The sequence below is a fragment of the Callorhinus ursinus genome, unplaced genomic scaffold (genome assembly GCF_003265705.2).
Source record: "Callorhinus ursinus isolate GAN/ISIS: 27379988/994484 unplaced genomic scaffold, GSC_fseal_2.0 scaffold42, whole genome shotgun sequence".
NCBI lineage: Eukaryota > Metazoa > Chordata > Mammalia > Carnivora > Otariidae > Callorhinus > Callorhinus ursinus.
The window spans coordinates 4,050,154-4,072,787 of NW_027397104.1; the positions used below are offsets into that span (position 1 = coordinate 4,050,154).

At 38.9% G+C, this 22,634-nt stretch overlaps 1 long non-coding RNA gene across 2 annotated transcripts in view; it reads left to right on the plus strand.

Annotated features, from left to right (window-relative positions):
• Positions 1–22,634, plus strand: part of LOC141370685 (uncharacterized) — a 329,861-nt gene that overhangs the window by 83,170 nt on the left and 224,057 nt on the right. For both annotated transcript variants that reach the window (XR_012374943.1, XR_012374942.1), the window contains exons 2-3: positions 3,737–3,860; positions 13,456–13,562. This is a non-coding gene — a long non-coding RNA (uncharacterized lncRNA). The remainder of the gene's footprint in view (positions 1–3,736; positions 3,861–13,455; positions 13,563–22,634) is intronic.

Sequence of the window (22,634 nt, forward strand, 5' to 3'; positions counted from 1 at the left end):
GGCTCAACTAAGGATTTCCCCCCCTTTTTTTTAAGTGAGGAAGGAAGTAAAAGCTAACACCAAAACCATTCTGCATATTACATGTAGTTCATTGTGTATGTAATTGTGCTTAGGTTAATTCTGGTAAATTGTCAAGTTTAGTCCATTGAGTGGGGTCATTTATCATCTTATATTTTCTTTTGTTACAGTCAGATTCTTAGTAGAATCGTTTCTTTATATATTGTTGGAAAGAAATGGCAGAACTTGGTGGAATCTCTGCTGGTAATTTTATTCAAGATTCTAGTGGGCAGAGCAGGTCAGTAGCATCCTCCAGTGGATGGCAGCTACTTAAGACCTATTGCTTGGATTAATTTAGAAGGAGAAAGAATTGTATGGCAGGATAGGCAGTGAAGAGGTCTTAGATCTCCTATCTAGCCACATCTTCAAAGCTTAAGGAATTTGAGGTTAGGGCAGTAAATGACTTGTCCAGGGCCACCAAGGGAACATAGCAGGGCCAGGATTGGGTTGCAGATCCCCTGGCCCTATTCCTCGGTTCTTCACCTAATGCTTCCCAACTTCACCAAATCTGTGTGTTCTGGCAAGGGAGAAAGACTCTCTTAATCTGTTTCCTGAATAAAATGTTCTCTGTCATTTGCAACACTCCAGAGAATAGAAACATAGCAAAATCACTGTTTTGCGTTAATACTTCCATTTTCAGCCATCTCGGCAATCAATCAGAACTTTTATCTTCTTGCCTGAAACGACAAGGACATTTAATTCACAACAATTTCCTTTTTCCTTTCTCTCAGAGACTCTATTAAATAAAACATGATGGATCACACTCTACATTTGCATGCCAGCTAAAACACGGTCAAGGTTCTGCTAGAACAGAGAGGATCCTGCCCTTGCTTGAACATGATGGGGACAAAATGGAAGTTAGTGCTGGGAAATGCTCAAATTCTGCACATGTGAACATTTTTCACTTAAGGAAAGGGGCCCAATTAATGGCCAGAATGAAAACTGGAAGCAATGCTAAAAATTAATAGATAAATTCCAATCAATAAATGTCACAGTCCTATCTAATTAAGGCTAGCTTTTAATGACACTTGAATTTTAGAGAGCTGAGCTGGAACATAATCTGGCCAAGTATTCATTTTCTGTACTGTACCTTTCAGTAATTCCCTCCTTCCCATAACAATTAGAACAGAGAGGGTTTTTTTTTTTTTAAATCTGTGCTTTATAGAGACTGTTCATATTTCTTCTTCTTCAGAGTGCCCAGGGGTGCTTGTCTTGCATGTATTTTAGAGCAACCCAATGTACTTTTCAATCTTGCATACAAAGCTATTGATTGTAGTGTTGACAGTACCATAAAGGCATTGTCCAGTCCAACCACCTGGTTTATGCAGACAGAGGATCACATTTCTACTTCTTTATTCTCCTCTCCAGGGAGCTTATGGTTTGCTTACAATCAAGGTTAAATAGTGAGGTGTTGACTTGAATGCAGATCTCCTGCCTCTTGGTGATGGTGCTGTTTTCATACGTTCATTTATTCATTCAAGAGATCCTATTTTGTTCTGTGAATGTCAAGATAAACAAGATGCATATCTTCTCACAAGAAATGTACAGATTGGTGAGGGAGTGTGGATAGATTAGTAATAATAGCACAGTGTGGTAAGTACCATTTATGGAATAAGGATGAGATTCTGTGGGAGCACATTGGAAAGATTTGTAATGTAATTTAAGGGCTGAGGAAGGTGTTCCAGAGAAAGTAAAATCTAAATTGCAACCTGATGGATGGAAAGGAGTTAATTTAGTGAAGGGATGGGGGAACCAGGCAGAAGGAATAATCTGAGGTGAGAAAACCCAGCTCATTCATGGAAAACTGTGCCACTTACATACAGGATAGCTCCATATTGACAATGATGAGAGAGGAAGCTGGAAAGAGAAATTATTTAGGCTTCATAAGCTACATTAAAGATTTTGAACTTGCTGTTTATTGCAATGGAAACCATTGAATGATTATCAAAACAAGATGACAAAAATACATTTATGCAACAGAGCGATTACACGGGAGACGAGGGTATGGATGATAGATTGGAGAAAATCAAGAGAACAGACACCACCACTACCTCAGTCTGGGAACTCTGTCTACAGACTCTTTAGTCACAGTTGGTCAGAAGGAACCTTATTTAGGAAATGAGCAAATGTTGGAATTTTTGCTGACTTGGTAACCAGATTTCATAGTCTTTCCAAGTTCCCGAAGTAGGATTCCTCAGGGTAACATTCCCCATCAGGGCAAGGTTGTAGCAGTTGGCATGGCCTGCTTATTACATCCAGACTTGTAGATGTTTCACTTCTTATATCAGGGAATCTGCAGCTCTTCCTAAGTCTTAAATTCCCTCAACATACTGGCTGGTGATTATAGTTGTGGTAGCAATAGTCACAGCTCTGGCAATAACCTTCCTTATCCATAATTCCCTGAGAGGATGCTGTCTCTCATGGTTTTAGTTTATAAGCTCTTGGATAATCAGAGAATCATCTAGTAGCACAGTACTTTTCCCCTTTTTTTTGCTTCTGCTTTCGTTTTTTTTTTTCCCTTTTTTTTGACACTCCCTATTATTTGTCTCTTACTCATAGTCCTTGATTTTAATTCTCTGTCTGCTTAGGGGATGAAGCTGTATGTGACCCCAGGGCTGGGGCCCTTCAGTGACTTTTCAAAGAAGTCGAAAGGTGCATGAGTCTGTACCATGGCATCTACCAGTGTACCTTAGTACTCATTATGCTGGCTAAGTCTACGTATATGAGAATAGTCCCCATTTATTTCTATGAGTATCAAAGGGAAAATAAGAAACAGTCATTTTGCCTGGTTCACTAGCAACCCCCTGCCCACGACAGGCCAACCATCTTGCCACATCTAGTTCAGGCCCCATGTTTGTAGAGACCAGTATAGCTCTCAGGAGTAACCGTCAAACAAATTACATCAGGGGGCTTTTTGCTTGGCTCCATTCACTCTTCAATCCCAGGGTGACTTTGAATTTAGAGGCCAAGACAGGTCACTTCTAAAGTCAAGAGTGGCTTATATGCATTCCAGCAGAAGCTTAGGGAGTATCCTGCCAAGGAAGAAGGGGATAGGAAGGGCTGAGGAAGGTTTCTGGAGCTGCTGTGACTGGCTCTTCTTCTTTCATTTTAGATGATTTTTAAATATTGAACAGAAAGCATAAACTCCTATCTTCCTACCTAGGTGTCCATGCTAAACCCTGAGTTTATTAGGTCTCAGAAGCTCTTATCCCCTTCCCCGCATGTCACTTGCTGTGGTATTATCTCACAAAAACATCCATCTGACATTTACTGGACTAGATAACAAACAGACCCAGGACATTCTCTGTTGTCTCCAAGGAAAGCTTGGAGGCAAAGCCATTATTCTCATTTAACATAGGATTCTAGGATCCCATACCTATTTTTCCAGAAGCTATAATATTTGTTCAGTTAACATTTCCTGAATTGAATTAAACTTTCAAAGAAGCAAACGGCTCAGAATCTCCCCATGCGGTTTGCACTTTGCAAACAGCGTCCCAAAGCTACTGGTACAGTGTTTCCGGGTGGGTGGGGAGGAGGCCTATCCAGAAATGGCAGCAGGCACCAGGCTGACAGGGGCCTGTCAAGGTGAAGGTGATAGATGGATTTGCGCAAGGGAGGTGGTTATTTTAATAAGGATTATCTGAGTGAGCTCAGAATAACCAGCTGCTTGTCTCCACAGGGAGCACTATTTGACATAAATGAAGACAAGGACAATGATCAAGTCTGAAAGAGAGTTAATTGAAAAGGAGTAGCCGGCTCTGATCTCCAGATTGAGCTTCTGAGGAGGATTTGAAGAAGTCAGAGTGAGTCAAATGATTTTACATGTAGGGATTTTCCCTGGGAGACACAAACACCATAACTTTATTGACCTCAAATCAGGAAAAGGTCAACATCACAGAGGCTCAAAGGGTGTTAGTTTCCAAGGGCTGAATCTCTTAATTGCAATGTTCATGAAAATGGTGTTTTTTTGTTCTTTTAGAACTAGACAAGCTTTTTAAAAGATACCAAAAGAAAGGAGAATGAAAGAATAGGGTATTAAGTATTTGGTGCCTTTTAATTTATAACCAAATGCTTCAACCTTTGGATTGAAAGATAAAGAAGTTTGGCTGAGCACCCATTTCTCTATTAATTCTTATGGGAATCAAATATTAATAAGCATCTGAGTCAGAAGAGCCAGCATTTGTTTTGTCTTGATGCCTATGAGCTACATACTATATACTGTCTCCGATGTAATACAAATCTCTGTGTGCATGTCATCTCTTCAGACAAGCTGTATAAGATCACCACCCTATCTATATTAGCGTCCCCATCATTCTCCATCAGTAATTACCCAGATGCAGTATTCTTTACGGTACTTAGTAGTATTATGTAGTATTATATTACGTACTTATTTATCTGTTTATCTTTCTAACCTGCTTGACTGTGACCTCCATGAAAGCAGGGACTTTAATTTACTACTGTATCTTTAGTACCTAGGCTAGTGCTTGGCACTGTTAAAATGAATGACCACATGTCCTGGGCAAGAATTTTCATGTCTATTCCTAAGAAGCTATATTCACTTTTTTCCTTATTTGGAAAAATTTTATTACAAATTTTTAAATTCTTTTGTGATGAAATGATAATAACGGAGATGCATGTACCACTAGCAATAAACAACAAAAAAGCTAGTCATACTTTGGTAGGAGAAACACCAAAAATTAATAGCTGAAGAAATAAAGTTTCACATAAATGAATGGCCCAAATATAAAATATACTGCAAAATAAGTTAGGTGGAGTGAACTAGGTAAGAGCTATAGCATACATTTCATGATACAGTTGGTATATGATTCTGTTAGGGTGATCAACTTTGATGAATGAGCTCTGTTACTAGCCATGCATTTTTTAATTGAAATTTTTTTGAGATAATTATAGATTCACATACAGTTATAAGAATTAATAGAGAAGGATCCCGGGAGTTCTAATGCCAGCAGAGTTGGCCAAGTACCACCTCTCTTTTAGGTCAGAGATCCACACTACTGATTTTAAGAAATGAAAAGGGGAGACCTCTAGTCCAAGATGGCAACATGGGAGGCTCCTGAACTCACCTCCTCCCACTGGCGTGCTGAATCTACAGCTACACATAGAACAATTCCCTCTAGAAGAAATCCAGAAAATAACTGAACAATAAGTACAAATGGGGTAAAAAAGAAAATACCCACACTGAAATGGGTAGGAAAGGCTGAGATATACTCTTGCCACAAACCCTACCCCCAGCACAGTGACATACAATAGGGAAGCAACTCACAACTTCCAGCTTCTCCCTGAAGAGTGAAGAGATTGGACCCCACATCCCAAATTTAAGACTTCCACCTGAGAGTTGGGTCCCCCAAATACCCAACTCAGAAAGCCAATGGGGCTTGGTATCCTCGAAACCCACAAGACTATAACTAACAAAGAAACAGTTCTTAACGGGCTCGGGAAGACGAGGACTCACTGTGGCTCTCTCCCCAGGACTCAGTGTAGAGGGAGCAGACCAAAATGCTTATCTCTGAGTCTTTCCCTGAAAGTTTCAAGGCCCATTCATTTCAAAACCTGCTGCCCGAGGGTCAGGCTTCTAATTTAGCACACCTCTAAGTGCTGACCACGGTCCTCCCTGAGATGGGGGAGGCTGGGAGAGCAATCTCTGAGTCCTCCCTCTGGCTTACTCCAGGTCATTGGTGTCTCCCTGGAAGGCAGTTTTTCCATAGAGATGTCAAATTGCCCTTTAAAGGTTTGGAAATTATTTTATTCTCTTTTCAGCAGTGAATGAGAATAGGTTTCTCCTCATCCTTGCCAGTATTGGCTGTAATTTTTAAAATCTGTGAGTATTGGTCATTTTCTTTTCAGTGTGAAGGTAGGTTTTTGCCGATTTGTTTTGGACCTGTGGTTCTCAACTCTGGTTGCATGTGGATCTCCTGGTGAGCTTCTAAATAAGGCTGGAAACCCAGCCCTAACTGAATCAGTTACTCTCCGGGCAATTCTCATGTTCACCTCTGGTTGACAGCCACTGTTTGGGGCTAGGATGGTCGCTGATGCAGGAATCAACTGTTGAGAAATTGATTTGGTTTAGGAGCTCATAGCAAAACGTGGCATCAGATCAGAACAGCCACCCACATAGCCAAATCAGCTGACAAGTACTTTTTAATGAGCTTTCCAGATAATCAAGGCTTACTATATTTCCAGTAGCATTAGTTTAAAGCAATGTTTGTCAGTCAGAAAGCTGGTGAATTTGGACATTGCATCCTGGGTGTGAAGTCCTGAGCCCTTGTTCAGGGTCATAAACTTCATTAGCATCTGAGTTATCAGGAATAGAGAGGCCTGGCTTCTTGGCAAACTGTGCATATTGTGTGCATGTGGAATGAAACTTTTTAATTTGAGATAATTGTAGATTGCCATGCAATCGTAAGATGTAGTGTAGAGAGATCTCATATGCCCTTTCCCCAAAACTATAGGACAGTATCCTAACCAGGCTATGGACGTTGAATACAGTCAAGATACAGACCATTTCCATTATCACAAGGAATCCCCCGTGCTGCCCTCTTTTAGCCACACCCACTGCTCTTCCACAGCAACTCCTTCCTTAACCTTCTGGCAACCACGAAGCTGTTCTCCATCTCTATAATTTTGTCACTTCGAGAATGTTACATAAATGGAACCACACAGTTCACAACTTTTGTGGGTTATTTTTTCCCCCACTCAGCACAGTTCTCTGTGATTCATTCAGTTTGTTGTATTTATCAGTGGTTGTTTCCTTTTTATTTCTGTGTAGTATTCCGTGATCTGGATGAGCCAGTTTGTTTAACCATTCACCCATTAAAGGGCATCTGGGTTGTTTCCAATTTTTGCCGTTACAAAGCTGCGATCAGCATTCATGTTACATGTTTTGTGTGGGTGAGCCTTAGTCTTCATTTCCCTGGGAGAGAAGTGCTGTTGCTGCTGTATTTGAAAGTTTAGTTTTTTGCAAAACTGCCAAACTATTTTCCAGGAGGCTGTACAATTTTACGTGCATACCAGCAATGTTTGAGTGATTCAGTTTCCCTACATCCTCACTTATATTTAATATTGTCACTATTTTTTTCATTTTACCTATTGTGATAGACATGTAGTGAAAATTCATCATGGTTTTAGTTTCATCTCCCTAATGGCTAATGATAAAGGAACATCTTTTCATGTGCTGATCTGCCATCTGTATATCTTCTGTGTTGAAATGTCTATTTACATCTTTTGTCCATTTTCTAAATTGGACTGTTTTTCTGTTGAAATTGGAGAGTTCATAATATATCTATCCTTTGTCAGATATGTGGTTTGCAAATATTTTCTCCCAGTTTGTCACTTGTCTTTTCATTCTGCTAATAGGGTCTTTCATGGAGCTAAAGTTTTTTAATGTTGATGAAGCCCAATTTATCAAGTTTCCTTTTATGGATTATACTGTTGGAGTTAAATCTGAGAACTCTTTACCTAGACCTACCTTCCAAAGATTTTCTCCTCTTTTTTTTTTTCTAAAAATTTTATAAGTTTTACGGTTTGCATCTAAGGCTGTGATCCATTTTGAGTTTGTTTTTATGTTTCTTTTTCTTGTTTTTGCTCATAAATGTTTAATTGCTTGAGCACCATTTATTGAAAAAAGTCTTTAGTCCATTCAGTTGCTTTCATACCGTTGTCAAAAATCAGTCGGGCATATTTATATGAATGTATTTCTGGTGTTTTCTGTTTTGTTTGATTGGTCTGTGTGTTTATTCCTCTGGTAACATCACACACAGTCTTGATTATTGGAGCTAAATAATAAGTCTTGAAATTCAGTAAACAGATTCTTCACACCTTGTTTTTATTTTTCAAAATTGTTTCACTTTTCTAGTTCCTTTGCCTTTCTATATAAATTTTAGAATCTACAAAAGATATTGCTGAGATTTTGGTAGGAACTGTTTAAACCTCTTACGTTGGATTGTGGAGAGTTGACATCTTTGCTATGCTTAGTCTTCTAATCCATGAATACAGTATGTTTATTTATTTATTTAAGATTTTAAAGATATCTCTATACCTAACTCTAAGATCAAGAGTTGCATGTTCCACAGACTGAGCTAGCCGGGTGCCCCTCTCTTCATTTATTTAGATCTTTCTTTCATCAGCGTTGTACAATTTTCAGCTTCTATATCATGTGTTTTGTTAGATTTACATATAGGTATTTCATTTTTTGAGCAATTGGGGATGGTATTGAATTTTTAACTTCTATGTTTATATATTTACTGCCAGTATATAGAAATATAATTGATTTTTGTATGTTTTTCTTGTATTTTGTAACCTTGCTGAATTCATTTACTTGTCCATGAATTTTTTTTTTCTCGTGGATTCCTTTACCTGTTCTTTGTAGACAATCCTGTCATCTGTAAACCCTTTTATTTCTTTCTTTCTGATCTGCATGCCTTTTACTTCTTTTTCTTGCCTTGGTGCACTGGCTAGAACTTCCAGCACAATGTTGGTTAAGAGAGGTAAGAGTAGGCATCCTTGAAGTGTTCTCAGTCTTGGGAGGAAAACATTCAGTCATTCACTGTGAAATATATTGTTAGCTGCAGGTTTTCTTGAAGATGCTCTTTATCCAGTTGAGGAAGTACCCCTCTATTAAAAATCATTAATGGGTATTGAATTTTGTCAATTCTTTTCTGCATCATTGATATGAGCAGGTTTCTTCTTTAGTCTGTTAATTTGGTAGATTACATTGATTGAGTTTTAGATGTTGAAATTCATGGGTGGGGCTGATGGTGAGGCAGTGGCCTCATTAGTTGGCAGCAGGGATGAAAGTCCCAGCCTCTCCTTGACCTTCTTTGACACCACCCTGGTGGGGTGTTGGGGTCCCTCGCTGCAGTTCCCAAGGGTGGAATTGTGAGCTCTCCACCCAGTGTTTGCTGCTGTGACTGGGGGTGGGCCATAGATTTTTTTTTTTCCTGGTGTTCGGCTGTTATGGAGTAGTTATTATCTGAAAGTCATCTTAGTCTGCTCCTGCTCCTTTGGCTCAGAGACCAGGCTTATTTATTTTTAATCAAAAAAATTTCTTTGTACTTGTTGATGTTTCTGGTTTGCCAGCTTCTTCAGTTTGGGATATTGAAGGCAAAAAGAAAACTCAGGGAACTCACCACCATGTTCTCCCTCAAGTTCTGTTGTCCCTAATCGGTCTTTCTTCTCTTCACCTTTCATAGTCTTCCTGAGTTTGTTGTATATATAATGTCCAAAGTTTTTGATTGTATGTAGCAGGAGGAATAGGGGAAAGTATGTCTACTCCATCTTCTCAGAAGTGGAAGCATATTTAGATGTTGCTGTATTATATACATTAGATTGAACTATTCAGGATAAGACATTTATTTACATCCTGCAGCTCTCCTTCTTCATGGTTCTGGGTGATTGAAGTATTATATTTGCCTGCTTTAGCAAATGGAATCTTGATTAAATGTTTTTCATTACTGAAAATGTTGAGTATTTTGTTTTACATGTTTCAAATAAATATCTGTCTCTATAATTATCCCTTGTTATCTATAGTTTGTTACTTATCAGTGAGACCCCAAGGTTGGTCTTTGTGGAAGGAATGAAGGTTTTAGGGGAGGCATAGCTCTCTTTGTGGGAATTATCCTTGAGGATGGTCTCTTAGTGGAACACTAGGGAAGAGATAGGGAAGGGGGAGGGAGACATTGTGTAGAGTTTATATGTAGGTGCTTTACACAGGTTATCTCATTTAATCATATAATGTATTGTTACCAGCTCTATTTTCAGCTGGAACCATGGCTTAGAGGGGTTAAGTAGATATATAAGGATTGATATTTTAAGTCCGTGTCTCTATCCTGATAACTTTAGCTATTCCCCTAACCTGCCTTCGCCAGGTTGTGAGATCATCACACATTATGTGGAAGTTTTGCTCTGAGTTTATGTCCTGTCTCTTCTGAAGGATACTCTGTAGATAAAACAGTATGGTACAGATAAGATGTATGATCAGATCTGCCTACTAACTTCCATAACTATCATATGCACTTTACAAAATGACATCCAACAAATGGAATATGACAATTCTCTTTTCTAATATTTTAGCCTAGGCAACTGGATGCATGAAAACACTCCTGAAGAGGAGTATGGGCTAAGGATTTTTGGGAGAAAGAAAAAAATTATCAAAGGATGACAATGAAAGAAAATAGGATAGAGAACTTTGTGGCTCAATAAAGCACCACTAGCAGTTTAGGAAAAGAAACATTTTAAGCATTAAAAATGAGAGAGTAACTTTTGACACAAATGTCATCCAACGATATAAGTGGCAAATAATGTGAATGGATAAATTTAGTAATATAATTTGGGTTCAAGATAGAAGTATCAATATAAAATACAAAAATTATATGATGTGGAACTGAGAAACTATAATGTAGGCCAAACTACTGTAGTTTCATCAATTAATGTTAATTTTCTGAGGTATGACAATGATATTGTGGTTACATAGGAAAATGTCCTTATTTAGAAGATGCCTGCTGAAGTATTTTGAAGTCAAATGTCATAGTGTCTGCACCTTACTTTCAAACGGTTCAGCAAAAAAAAAAAAAAACCCAAAAGCCACTTAGGATGTTTTATTCCCATGTTCACTTTCCTGTGTCACTGCCTTCTCCATCAGGTGTAGTAAGTACTCAGGGCCCAAATACTCTGAGAGATCCACAACAATGTCTTAAGTTCTTTTCAAATCAAAAGACAAAAAATGGATTTTGAGGTCAAAGAAATGTTTTGATATATAATGTTAATAATTCATCCTTATGGAACACAGCCATAAAATGTAATTTTTAATCTGTTTTTATAGAGGAAGAGGCACACAAAAGTGCGTAGGGCCCACAAAAGCCATAAAGTGGCCTACTTGCCACCGTCAGAATTTAAGCTCCATGAGGGCAGAGATCAGTGGTCTCGTTCCCTCCTGCACTGAAGACACAGTCAGCACAGTGCCTGGTCTCAGGCATAGTCTTAACTAACATTTGTCAGTTGAGTGAAAGAATCACCTTGACTCGAGTTTTGTGAACATTGGACATATTATTCTAGCAAAGTATATGAAATACTCTTCTATAAGCCAAGTATACATTATTTTTAGATTACCAAAACATTTTGGATTGTTAACATCTCTTTCCCTCTTCTTTAGTACGGAAAATTAAGAACTGACTGCGTGAGAAGGAAGGAATCAATGTTGAGCAATCATTTGTTGACCTCCCACTATATGACAGGCAGTGATCTATGTTCCAAGCACTCTTTTTACCCACTCTGAACCCAATGTATTTGCTTCTGGACGGAAAAGACAAGACAATTGAATGAGTATTGTTCTGTGGATAATTTGCATACAACAGCAACAATGTAGTAATAAGCATTTGTTGGCATTTATGTGCCATGCAATGTGCTTAAAAGTACTTTTTGGGAATGATCTCTTATAAATCTTATGAAAGATCTCATATAAAAACTAACAACACCTCATTTTTAAAAAATTTTTTATTGTTATGTTAATCACCATATATTACATCATTAGTTTTTGATGTAGTGTTCCGTGATTCATTGTTTGTGCATAACACCCAGTGCTCCATGCAGAATACAACACCTCATTTTATAGATGACCAAACTGGGGACCAAGAGGTCTAACGACTCCCCGAGTATCACACAGTGTGAAGGTGGCAGGGCCAGGACTTGAACCCAAGTCACTGGACTCAGAAGCACAGACTCTTACCAGCCTCCCTCTATTCTGTCTCCCACATGTGCCTTGGAACTGCCTGTGAAAACTTCAGGGATTATTTTTGGCTTTTTAAATATTTTGCCCCTGTGTACAGAACCGGTTCTGGATTAAGTTCTTTACCCATAACTGTTATCAGTAGTAATGTCTGGAACTGAGGTATCTGAAATCACCTTGTGATTCTAGGTACAAGAAATGGATGTGGGAAGGAGAGCTGTACAGGCCCTTTTGCCACAACCTGATGCCCTGGAGTCATTGCCCCAATGGGGAAACTATGATGCAGTGCATCATAGATTATGCTGTAGCACCCCCGGGAAGGGTGAGCGTTGCTGTAGAGCCTCTCATGGACCCATTGGCCCAGCAGTAGCAGGCAGTGGGAGAGCTAACTCAGACTCAAGGGGGCAAGGGGAAGGGGAGGGGAGGAGGAGGAGGGAAACTACTACATTAAAGTAGACGGTAGATAATGAGGTCTGTACCAGGGCTGTGGCTGTGGGAATAATTCTCAGGGAACACATGTTAGACACTTTATGTAGCTACATGATACCTCAGTGATGCTTGTGTAGCAGAAGTTTTCTTCCCAGAGGCAGAGTTAATGCAAGACACATGGGTATGGATTATAGGAATTAGGAGGATGTATGCTCATTGTGTCTATTTATAGTAGTTCTGGTACCGGATGTGGAAGAATGGCTTTTAGCATCAATATCCTGAAGTAAACAAGACATCAAGATCCCTCACTTCATTATTTAGAAATTAAAAAACCAATTACCAATTTTTAGATTCTTGTAGTTATTTATTTTTTAAGCAGAAGGTGAGATTGGTCCAATTTAATTGAAAGAAGTTGGGATTGAAGGACTCGCCTTTCTTTCATTTTTTTTGTGTTTGAATTTTGGGGCTGGTCTGTTCCCTAGGTGTATGTGAATTTGGGGGCCGGTCTGTTCCCTAGGTGGTGGCTGTGTGGGAGTAGAGGATGTGGTGGTTTGTTCTGAGAAGCCAATGAGTTGATGGATATGAATATAGAGCACCCAATGCTGAGTGTGCTCTTTGTTTTGGAATATATAGCAGAGCAGTTTGCACGCAGGCTCAGGCTTCATAGGTGATTTTGTTTTAATATGAATGTTAAGTTTCATTAGATGTGCCTCCAAATTACTTTTGCCAGAAATTCACCCTTATTTGTACTGTATAATTTTCCTTAAGATTACAGTAGAGATTTTAGTACAAAGTAACTCTAAGTGAAGAAACAACACAGTCATAGTACATATGAGACCCAGCCACTAGTGAGTTCTGCAGGCTTAAAAATTGATTCTCATTTTTCATAAGTAGAAGTAGCAGCAGGACTCAAGTCAGTATTTCTATGGTCCCAAGGGCCCACTTCTTTTTTGGCCCTGATATTCATCATTACTACAAATTTGTTTTACAAAATAAAACATAAAATAGTGTGGTAGAGTGGATTAATGTCCCCATTTCTTCACTCTCTCTGTGAATTACCATCATGCATCCACAGCTTTTGTCATGAGACTTTGCAGAACATCTGACCAAAGACTGTGGGTATCCTTCCCCATCCCATTGGTTTGTGACAATGTCCAGTTCTGTGAAGAGGCCTTTGAAGACATTCTGTGGTTCTGCTTCTGTCTCTTACACTCATTCATTGTTTCCAGAAGAACAGATCCCAGGTAGCTGTTGGTCCAAGGAAAACAAAAGATGAGTGGAGCTGACCTGAACCTGACCTGTGTCCTGAAGCAGAACTTCCCCAGACTACTCTCAGGTCTGTCAGAAAACAAATGAATGTTTGTTGTTGTAAGTCACTACAATTTTGAGATTTTTGTTACACAGCTAACACAGACTTAGTATCAATAGGAATTCCCATGGTTCTTCAACTGACCTAATTGGGGAAATGCATGTGCAGAACTGTGCCAACTGTTACATCTAATATGTGTGCCTGGACTTGCCAGTCACGTCACCATGATTCTCAAATCGAATCTATTGATCATTTCAAAAACCACTAACTTGGAAGTATCCAGGCTCTGAACTTGGATCTGAAATACATAAAATTTTCTATTATTTTAAGAAATATCAAATGAATATCATAGGAAAAAGAAACTCTGGAATGATCAGGGGGCCAAGAATCTTTGCACTATCTTCACCTTGGTCTAGTGGTGGGCATCTCATATAGTGTGGCATAGACCTCACATGAGCCCAGAACACAATGTCAGAAGGCCAGTTCTAGTCCAGTCTACTTGTTGAGACATCTCGGCACTTAATGAACTTCTCTGAGTCACAATTTCCTCATCTGTTAAACAGGAAAATTATAAATGCTCCAGCTACCAAACAGAGTTTTTGGTTTTGGTTTTGTGTTTTTGGTGATCACATCAGGTAGAGCTCCTTGAAAACTCTAATGTCAGAGATGCTAATTCTCATACCTATGTACTTTCAAATATTCAGAAGTAAAAGCTGAGGGTGTAATAGTGACTGTAGATTAATAAGCTCCTTTCTAGGGAGTTGGGCTAATATGTAGGATTTCTAGAACTTTAAATTGATAAAGTTCACAGAAGTTAGAAAACCTCCATGGTGAGGAGTTCGTACGTCCTGTTGGTGGTCCCAGGTGGTTTCTGTAAAAGGCCACTTCCTGAATAATCCTTTAGGTGGGTGTCAGGTGGCAGGCATGCTGCTCAAGACTTGTTTTATTGAGGGCGAGGGAGAGGAAGTGCTCTGTATAGGAGTGGGTAGCTCTGGGATTATTAACCAGGTATGATTAAACTGCCCTCCCGGTTTCCCATAAAATGTACCTTTTTAATAAAATAAAGGAAGTCACCCTTTAAACCATCAGTAGTAGGTGCATTTGGCAGAATAATTGAATTTTACATTTAAAATATTCTTTGATATGAGGAAATATATACTTTCTGGTAAGTCTTTAGTTATTCCATCATTGCTGCTTACCAAGATTTCCTTGTGGCTGCTCTCACAATTTTCCAAAGCAAAGGAAGTCTTTGCTTCTGTAGTTCAAAAAGGTCATCTAATTCATAGCCCTTTATCATTATCATTAGTAAGACCTGCTTCTCTACAGGTTGTTTTCTTTGCAAGTAGTTTCTTTTGACAATGTTGCTCCTCTCTCCTTGTTCATATTCTTCTTTAGTCTGGCAGTCAGTTTACCTTTGATTATTCTCCATGGACCTTCCCACTAGCACCATTTCCTCTCATACCTTTCTCCGTTGAAGTCAGTTTCTCCCAGTGACAGAGAGAGTCATCCTTCTCTAATCAAAACTTATTAAATCCAAATGATCTGATAAAGTTAATTTGTGTGTCAGGACCCAGAAAAGTGGAGGCCGCCCCCAGGGGCCAGGACCATATCACAAACTAAGTCAAAATCAACCTGCACTAACGGGAAAGGAAGAACCCATCAAGGAGACCCAACACACACAACCCCAGTCCTCCAGCTCAGCTTCAGCTAGCTCACCTTACCCTAGAACCTGCTAGCTTTTTAGGGAAATCTCCGAGCTCCTAGTCAATCATGCTCTGTTTCTGTCTTGCTGCTTCTAAAGTTCTGTAAAACTCACTCTTGCCCCAAATCCCACGGGAAGAGTGCTTTGCTGCTGGTGAGGCACCATACTCCCCCAATCCATGGATTATGTTCCCTTGCATAAAGGACATCAAATTTGTTATTAAATTGTTTTACATTTGTCATTTGACAGATTCATTCAGCCAGATCTTAACCAAAGATAGAAAAAGGTTTCTAAACCAGAGGATTATTATGATGCATAACTTACATATCCCGTTTTATCAGAAATATCATTAAATTGCATGTGATTTACTGACTTCATCATTACAGCTACATGAGTGCATCTTAATCACTCAGTTCTTTTAACCACACTTAATTTCTAAACCATCATGCCAAAAAATGTACTTCCATGCTTCAATTTCTCTAAAGTGGTTAAAACCTGAGAGGCAGGAAAAGATGATAAAGACGGCACAGATGATTACAGGATTATTTACAGTGTGAATCTGGGTTTCTGATACTTCCACATTCAAAGTTGTGTAGATTATTTAGCAGCATTCCTCGACTCTTAATCATTCTGAGATTGAGTCCAGTTTGAGCCCAGTTTCCTCTTTTTGCAAGTGGACAACCTGTAAAATTCCAGGGAAATATGTGATGTATTATTGTTGATGCTCACCAGTCAGATACCATCAGGGACACTTGAAGTCACGAGAAGTTGTGTTTATTACTTGATGCAATACGGGGACCTTATTGCCTGTGGACAAGTGTGAACATCAAATTAAGAAGGTATAGGAAGATTTGTTATAGAGTTTGGCTTTCTGTTAGGTGACTGGAGGAAGGGGTCAAGGAGGCAGGAGTTTGCTGTGAATGGGTACTATCAGGGGATGGGAGCTATTCTTTACTGGAGATCAATAGTTTATATCTTAGATACAGGGGGTACAGAGTGGGGATACAGCTGTATTGATTTATGCATCTGGCATTCCTGATCACTGGGAGAGGGGGATGTTTGGATATTTCTGTGGTTTGTATATTGCTCTTATTTTTGTCTAGGATTGGACATGATTATAAAATTATCTTGTGTTTTTCTCACTCTGTCAGAGGGTGACTTCTGCTGAAGTTGGTGCTCTGTGACATTGTTGACATTCAACAGGAGAATACCACGGTCTAGCTGTGTCAGGTCAGCTCCCAGCTGACAACTCTCAAGGCTTCTTATTATTTCTCATTAAGACATCCAAAATGGGAAGAATGGGAGTGGTGCAGTGTCCAAGCTTGAACATAAATCTCTTGACTTCTAGGACAGAGACCTTTTCATTAATGCATGCCAGACCATGAAAATCTATAATGTGGGAAAAACAGTAAAGTGAAAAGTACACAGAGTTTGGAATTTGATAAAATTAGGTCCAGATCCTGGCTCTGTCACTTAATCAATGTCTCTGAATTTCTGATTCCTCAATGAGGCAATTGAGGAGTGTTGTTTCCCAAATCTGTGTTATTAATTTTGCAGGAGGGTCCAAAAAATAGCGTTTTTCTCCAGCTTCAGAAAAAATGTATACTAGATGCCGACTTAATATGGGAGCTTAAATTTTAGTTTAATTTAAAATAGATTTCCTAATCCTATGGTTTTGAAATCTGAGTCAAAACTGGTAAATAGCTAATATTATCTGTCCTTGGATTGAAATAAGATAATTTCCTGAATGCTATTTAATGTTAGGAAAAACAAACGAACAAACAAACACCCAGTATGTTTTTCCTCTTGCCCAATTTTAAGGGCAATTATAAAAAAATAAGACCTACAAGGGTTAGAAGGATTGTACTCTTTCCTGGGCTTATATTGTAGAATGTGTTATATCCATCCCTTATAACTCTCAAGTAAAAAGTCCCAAACCTACTTGTTAACATATTTCACTTCAGCTCTCTCCTTGAAAATTGATCACAAGATTTATGTTTCTACAGGCTGTTCACAAAGACTATTTTGAGTTTCATGAAAGGACACAATCTTAGCAAAAGAACAACAATAACAAAAATATATCTATAGATGAAATAAGGTTAGAAAGCAATACTTCTTTAATTGCTTTCAAATAAAAGTTCATGTTAGTTAAATTTGTGAATAAAGCCATACACATCTTCTGGAAGCCTGAGTTTTACCTTTTGATGTGTTTCATCCTAGCAGTGAAATGTGGAAAAGGATTTCAGATTTCAAAGGAAAAATAAATTGCATAAATAAGGAAAACAATATTCAAACAAATAAAATGGGCAAATGCAATTTCTATAAATTGCAATTGTTACAACACAAATTCTCTTCCTTTTACTTTATAAGCAAAGGAGTGTTTTGGGGGTACAGGAATTGGTTGTAGAGCTTATAGAGCTCTGAGGAAATATTTGGAAGTATTCACTAGAAAGTAGAGGAGAGGACATACTCCTACAAGTCTCCCAAACACAGAAACGCTTAATGAAATACACAACAACAGGAAACATGAATATAGAACCAACCTCAGAGGAGAAGAGAAATCCTGTTTTCAGACCCCCAGAGGAATTCAAGCCAGAACAGGGAGCTAAAACTAAAATCTGTGGCAGAATGCTGAAGACCCAGGGGAGGAAAATATGGAACTTCTCTCTGAGGTCGTCTCTTATGAGGAAAAAAAAAAAATCCCACTGAAGATGTTAAAAAGTACGAAGTTCTTGAGGGAACAAGTCACCCTAAGAAGTCAGTGCAGGTAACAAATGGATGTATAAATAGCCAAGAATTTCCAATAATGAGCAATCTAGAAAGGACTAAAAAAAAAGTATTTTTAAAGGATGATCAGAGATGAAAGAAGGATAGACATCATAAAGTAAAAACAGGACATTATGAAAAAAGGAGAAGTTTACATAGAAGAACCAAGCAGGAATTGTAGAGATAATAAATAAATAAATAAATAAATAAATAAATAAATAAATAAGAACTAACTTTAAAAGCAACAGCAACAACAGTAACAACATATTTGGGAATTTAAAAGCAACATGGGAGGGGCACCTGAGTGGCTCAGTCGGTTGAGCTACCAGCTCTTGATTTTGGCTAAGGTCATGATTTCAGGGTCCTGGAATTGAGCTCCACGTTGGGCTCTGTGCTCAGCAGGGAGTCTGCTGTAGGATTTTCTCCCTCCGTCTCCCACCGCCCCTCCCCCTCTCTAAAATAAATAAATAAATCTTAAAAAAAATAAAAGCGACATGAGAATAAAATATAGATGCTACTCTTAGAGTTTAGGCAAGGAGGGGTCTAAAATAAGTTTTAATACACCATAATTACAATTAAGCATATGTGAACAATCAGAAACAAGTTCGATAACTATCAGTTGGGTGGAAGGACAGATTGCAGTGTATTTATACAATGGTGTGTACTTAAATGGTGTAGTTAAAAATGAATGAGATCAAGATGTGGTAATATGGATAGAGTTTAAAAGCATCATTGAGAATGAAAGCATGTAGCAATGTAAATGCACTTTGCATGTTATCATTCACATCAACTTGATAAACCTGTAATATAAAATAATATGCTCCTGGATATATACTAAGTAGTTAAAATGTTAAGAACAAGGAGAGGGAGAAGACTCAGCTTAAACAGTGTTAGCAGTTGCTCTTGGAGAGAGATGGAGAGAAATCAACTTTGGCCATTTTCAGTTGGAACTCAAACTGCATCTGCAATGCTTTATTTATTCATTTTAGAAACTGAAGCAAAAATAGTATAGTGTTTATATTCCTAGCAGATAGGTAAAGGTGTTTTTTTTTTATGGTACTTTCTGTGCTTTTGGTATGTTTAAAATTTTTCACAATTAAAAATATAGGGACAGAATAAAAAATGTGAAAGAATGGAACAACTTTCAGGTGAACATGGGGCGTATCAAACCTAAGTCTCTCTGCTTCCCTAAACGTGGAAGTGACTCTCTCTGCCACAGGCCACAGTTTTCAAGTAGGGTGGGGTTGCCAAATAGAAATAAAAGTTCTCCAAGCTCATTGGTGCAACCTAAGTATGTGAGAAGAGATCAGCTTTTTAAAAAAATTTTTTATTGTTATGTTAATCACCATACATTACATCATTAGTTCTTGATGTAGTGTTCCATGATTCATTGTTTGTGCATAACACCCACTGCTCCACGCAGAACGTGCCCTCTTTAATACCCATCACCAGGCTAACGCATCGCCCCACCCCCTCCGCTCTAGAACCCTCAGTTTGTTTTTCAGAGTCCATCGTCTCTCATGGTTCGTCTCCCCCTCCGACTTACTCCCCTTCATTCTTCCCCTCCTGCTATCTTCTTCTTTTTCTTTTTTCTTAACATATGTTGCATTATTTGTTTCAGAAGTACAGATCTGTGATTCAAAAGTCTTGCACAATTCACAGCGCTCACCATAGCACATACCCTCCCCAATGTCTATCACCCAGCCACCCCATCCCTCCCACCCCCCACCACTCCAGCAACACTCAGTTTGTTTCCTGAGATTAAGAATTCCTCATATCAGTGAGGTCATATGATACATGTCTTTCTCTGATTGACTTATTTCACTCAGCATAACACCCTCCAGTTCCATCCACATTGTTGCAAATGGCAAGAGGAGATCACCTTTTAAATGCAACTTTCTCTGTCTCTATTTGCCCTATCACCCCTCACCTTTGTTAGTCTTATTAACATGTTTTTTCCAACAGAGACAGAAGTGCCAGTGAGACGAAAAGTAGACCTGGTGGTATCTGAGAGGCAGGCTACTCCTCTGAAGTTCCTCTTTCAGTTCTCTTAGTGAAGATGTCTTTCTCTTGACTTCTTGTTTTATGGTACAGAGTGGTTGATGCCAACCGGTAAAAGCTAAGGATTAGCTGCATAGAGCTGTATGGATTCTGATCATCATAGAATGAAGCTGCTTGAAGGGTCTGTTGTTATTCAATATCAGTGGGGGGGGGGTGGGGAAACCTCAAAATTCAGTGACCGAAGAGGAATAGTATGACACAAAGGAAGCATGTTCCTGTAGTAAGAGAAAATAGAGAATTTGTAATTACCTCATTTTAGTCATTTAATAATTGAAGAGACAAGTTTAACATATCCTGTGCTTTTGATGTTAACTAGAGTTTAACATATTAATTGCCCCAATCGGATGTGAAATAATGCAAATTTAATCCTGCAACTGCTCTCTCCTGTTTACTTTGATGAGTCTTTCATGGTTCTTCAGTATGAGATTTTTCTTTTTAAAATATTTATGGTTGTGTCAAATATGGGTAGATTCCTTCAAAACTATCTCATTTTTAAAAGCAATTAAAAGTGAGAATAGGCCCCATTAAAATTCAGGAATAAAACTTGTCATTAAATGGAAGTGATCTGTGTGCTGAATACCAAAGGATTTGGCAGTTCTAGGTTGCTGAGTCTGAGCCTAGGCTAAAGCAGAGTAACGAGGCTTTAGTGGCTGAAAGAGGAGTGAAGCTGGAATTCTAAAAAGCCACGAGGAAATTCATTTGCATATATGAGAAATAGAATGGGGGTTTTCTTGACATCTTTTGAAATTCAGGTTGATTGATCCAATGAATGTAAAAAAGGAAAAAGTTCTTGGGCCTCAGAATGGAGAGTAATAGAGTATATATGACAAACAGATAATCAGGGTGTAGGTCCCATAGGATGATGTTTCCATTTCATTCAGGGATGGGTATTGCAGAGTGAAGATATTCCAGGCAGAGTAAAATGGAAGAGACTGGTACCTTCTCTGGAATTAGGGGTAGCCAGAATCGACATGCTAAATGCTTTTTAATGTTCTTGTCCGTGCCTAAAACAATGACTTACAGGACTATTCTCAACAGGCAGAATTTAATTACACATTGGATTTTAACTGATCTACATATAAAAATCTCTTTTCCTCTCTTAAATTTCTCTCACAACCTTCATCCTTCTAAAAAACGAGGTTTGGATGACCCGAAGTTACTATCCATGGATTCTTTATTGCATGCTGCTAGGATCCCTGTTACAACAACTTTAAGTCATTTATATGCTAGAGAAAGGATCTGTGGCCCTAATTATTGTCGGTAGAGGGTTAAGTTTTGGATATAAAAATGCTAATATATAAACCAGCTCTAAAGAGAAGACATGAGGGGATATCTTATTTTGGAATCTCAAATATATCAAATTCATTATGTGACTGAGGAGAAATTGTCCAGAAGATACATTTTGGAGGTGAGTTTTTTACATTTAGCTGTGAATTCTGCCCCAAATTCCCCTGGTTTCATTGCTGGTGAAATGGACTGAATGTCAGGCTGAGCTCTAAGGCTTGCTTATTGCTCCATATTACTTTCCTTGGACTTATTCTGACCTTAGTATTTAAAAGAGAGGTGGTGCCTTCTGCACATAAGCCGCTATCAATTGCTGCTAGAGCTTAAGGAAAAACTATCACCAACTAGAGGGGGAATGTTGAACTAGTTCTCTCTTCTCTCAGAAAGCTCTAGACTTAGATGTGGAGGAGGTGAGTGTCAGTGACTAATGTGCAAAGACTCTCATTCTTAAGTCAGAGGGAAGAGGTGAGGAAAAACCATTATTCCTCATTTCACACATATTTATGGAGGTGCTATCATGTGTCAGACAGTTGTTAGGCACTGTGGCCAATATAAGTGTAAAGGTCTCTACCATTGAGAAATTATGATCTTGTAAAGACTAGGGAATACCAAGATTTTCAGGAGGTCAATATTTAATAAGCCTTTCCCAAACCAAGTTCTGAACCAGTTGGGAGAGACAAAGTTGGCACAAAGGTAAGATCAAAATACCAGTGTTCATACGATAGTATTGATGTGGCTTAGGTGTGAGGCAACAACGGATTCCTAATAATGTACACAGTGTTAGACAGATGTGTCCTCCGAGGCACAACCTCCCCATGCTCTGCAAAGAGGGTAGCCCCTGAAAACCTGCAGTGTAGAAGAGCAGATCTCAGGCTATGCTGTCTGCAGAGCTGATTCTCAGGAAGGAAACTGGTATCTGTCCGAATGGATGGGGGCCCGGGAGTGGGGGGCAAAGATCAGGTGGAAGCCAGTGACTCTGGTGGTGAAAGGATTCATGCAAGGCAGAACAAAGGAGAAAGACGTGTACTGAGGAAGCAAGGGAGCTTTGGGAAGGACAACAAAGCAGGGACTGTGATGAGGCAGCGGGTGGGGCTGTTTTTAAAGAGGGAAGGTGAGGGGTGCCTGGGTGGTAAAGTCCATTAAAGTGTCCGGCTCTTGGTTTTGGCTCAGGTCATGATCTCATGGTTGTGATATCATGGTCTTGAGACTGAGCCCTGCCTTGGGCTCATACTCAGTGTGGAGTCTGCTTGATTCTCTACCTCTCCATCCGTCCCTCTTGCTCATGC